Genomic DNA, 3,194 nt, shown 5'->3' with positions numbered 1-3,194 from the left:
GTGTGTTCGCATGTTTGTGTAGTGTGTTCTTTTCACATGTGTTCATAGTTCATATGTGTGTGTGTCAGTGGGTGTTTGTGGTGTGTGTGTGTGTGTGTGTGTGTGTGTGTGTGTGTGTGTGTGTGTGTGTGTGTCTTTGCGTAGTTATGTAGACAATTGTATATTTGCACACTCACGTTATGTAAACATGCCCGTTATGTAGACGTCCACATAATGTTTTAAGGTCACCATTGCATTTCCCGCCAAAAATTACATCATGTGTTAAAATATTTTTGAATTTGGTTCCGGTCCGAATAACGCTGTTATTTCGTTATTTCTATACACAACGCTATACACACTTCGAGTGTGTGCAGAATTTTTAGTGTCCACATAACGACAGTAGCTTTCTGATTTGTGTATCGCCGTGTGTGTGTGTGAGACGGCACGTGGCGGATCCATCTAGGAGTTGGAATCCAAAAGCTTGCACTGCTGTTCATCATGGAGCAACGCTCTGTAGTTAGTTTAATAAGAGTTTTACGGCGCTCGCAACTTCTTAAGGCCACATGCACGCACGAAACACAAGTTGATTGCATTCACAATATCCCACTGCACGGCTTTATTTTACTTTTAAAGTAAAGGAAAACATCTCATGGTAAAAAAAAATCTTGTTTTAAAAAGATTAGAAAATAAAAACAGATGTTTACATTTTAAAACAAAAATTATCTACTTTTAGAATACAGGCTAATGACTTTTATAGATTTGAGAATTCCATTTGGATCGACGACGGAGAACAGACCTTTTAATTTTGTGCATTTAAAATATTTACTTCGGGTCTCTCCAAAGTCTGGACATTCTAATGTGTCTAATGGTTAAGTCTGTATCGCATCTGAAACAGAGCGGTTTCTCATCATCTCAACGCAGGAGATATCCATGGGTCACGGAAGCATATATCTAAATACGTAAACGAGTAAAAACTTCTTCGTCTATTCTCGAAAGACCAGAAGATTTTCGCGGGTCCAGTGTGGACACTGTGAAGCTTGTTGGTAGTTGTTTACTTTAGTTTTTATCCCACAGCGTGGAGATGTAGTGAAGGAAATAATTCTCAACAGCAATTTAACTAGATTTTCTATTTTCGAATTTCAAAGTTTTAGATTGTCTAACAGCAGCAAGAAAAAATGGACATCCAGGTCAAAACCAGAGGCTTGAGAACGTACGCAACTTCAAATACCTGCGTGCAATAGTGACAGACCAAGGATCAAAACCAGAAGAGGGCAAACTTCAACAGCAATGACCAAGTTGAAAACCAGTTGGAAAGACAGAAATATCACCACCAGATCAAAGATCTGACTCATTCGTTCCCTGGTCATGTGAATCCTGGACCTTGAAAGGAGGATCAAAGCTGTGGAGATGAGATGCTTCCGAAAAATCCTTAGTATCTCATACAAAGATCACATTACAAATGATGAAGTCAAACAACGGATCAAAAATGCAATTGGACCATACCCTGACCTTCTCACTTTGGTGAGGAAATGCATACTGCAATGGCATAGACGCATCATCCGTTCATCTGGCCTTGCCAAGATGATCTTGCAAGGCAGCGTCCAGGGAAAAAGGAGCAGAGACAGACCGACGGAGAGTTGGAAGGAAAACTTCAAGGAATGGACAGGCCTGGACCTCAAAGACACGCTCTGAAGAGCGGAAGGAGTGTAGGAAGCTGGTGGTCAAATCTTCAAAAGCCCCGACGAACATCCACTCTTCGGGATAGGTGAAAGTGAAGTGAAATAGATTAGTTTGTATCCCATAGCTTGGAGATGTAGTTAAAGAAATAATTCTTAACTGCAATTAACTATTTTCGAGTTTAAAGGTGTTAGATTGTCTAAAAGCAGCAAAAACATCACAGTTTATATCCAGTCACCAATCAGAAGCTTGAGACCGTACGCAGCTTCAAGTACCTGCGTGCAATAGTGACAGACGAAGGATCAAAACCAGAAATACTCTCCAGAATAGGGCAAACTTCAGCAGCAATGACCAAGTAAAAAACCATTTGGAAAGACAGAAATATCACCATCAGATCAAAGATCAGACTCATTCGTTCCCTGGTCATGTCAGTATTTTTGTATGCATGTGAATCCTGGACCTTGAATACAGACCTTGAAAGAAGGAGGATCAAAGCTGTGGAAATGAGATACTTCCGAAAAGTCTTTAGTATCTCATAAAAAGATCACATCACAAATGATGAAGTCGAACAACGGATCAAAAATGCAATTGGACCATACCCTGACCTTCTCACTTTGGTGAGGAAATGCATACTGTAATGGCATAGACGCATCATCCGTTCATCTGGCCTTGCCAAGATGATCTTGCAAGGCAGCGTCCGGGGGAAAAGGAGCAGAGACAGACCGAAGGAGAGTTGGAAGGACAAAATCAAGGAACAGACAGGCCTGGACCTCAAAGACACAATCAGGAAATATGAAGAGCGGAAGGAGTGGAGGAAGCTGGTGGCCAAATCTTCAATAGCGCCACAACAGACATCCGGTCTACGGGATAGGTGAAGGTGAAGTGAAGAAGATTGGTGGGTGGAGTGAGGCAAGACAAGGCATCGGACAGAATGAGAAACGATAATTTGGGAGAATATTCTACGGAGTCTAACGCCAAGTCAATAGCAGTGGCCTCCGCAGAAAAATGTGGAGGCTTCGGGGTGGAGCATTTTTGCTGCTTTCTTTTTCTTTGGGGTCTATGATATTACCACACACCCCAGAGTTTTCCGGGTTTTTTTCTGATGGTCGTGGTATGTCTTTGTGACACATTTCTGGAATCGTTTCGTGAAATTAGTGGTAGTTGAGACTGAAAGTGGGGTTCAAAATATGGAAGCATCCAATAACAAACCCGTCCCAGTATGCTTTTTGAAGTTAAAGCGCTCTGGGGTCGGTTCGTGTTGGAGGCTATTGTTCTTGAGAAATATTGGGAAATGATCCGCACGGTCATCCAGCACAGACCACTCAAAATCGGGGACCAGGTCAGGGGAGTAGAAAGAAAGGTCGATGGATGAAGTGTTAAGGATTTGTTTCAGTAAGTTGAGGATTTACCATTTAAAAGACAGATGTTGTTTTGAAATTTAAAAAAGTCTTCTATTGTTTTTTTCCTTGTTGCCAAAATTCACAAATGAGGTTATGTACATTAACATCTCCTACTAAAATAAAGGGTTTGGGGACTTG

The sequence above is a fragment of the Aplysia californica genome, unplaced genomic scaffold (genome assembly GCF_000002075.1).
Source record: "Aplysia californica isolate F4 #8 unplaced genomic scaffold, AplCal3.0 scaffold00383, whole genome shotgun sequence".
NCBI lineage: Eukaryota > Metazoa > Mollusca > Gastropoda > Aplysiida > Aplysiidae > Aplysia > Aplysia californica.
Note: the sequence above shows the minus strand (reverse complement) of the source record.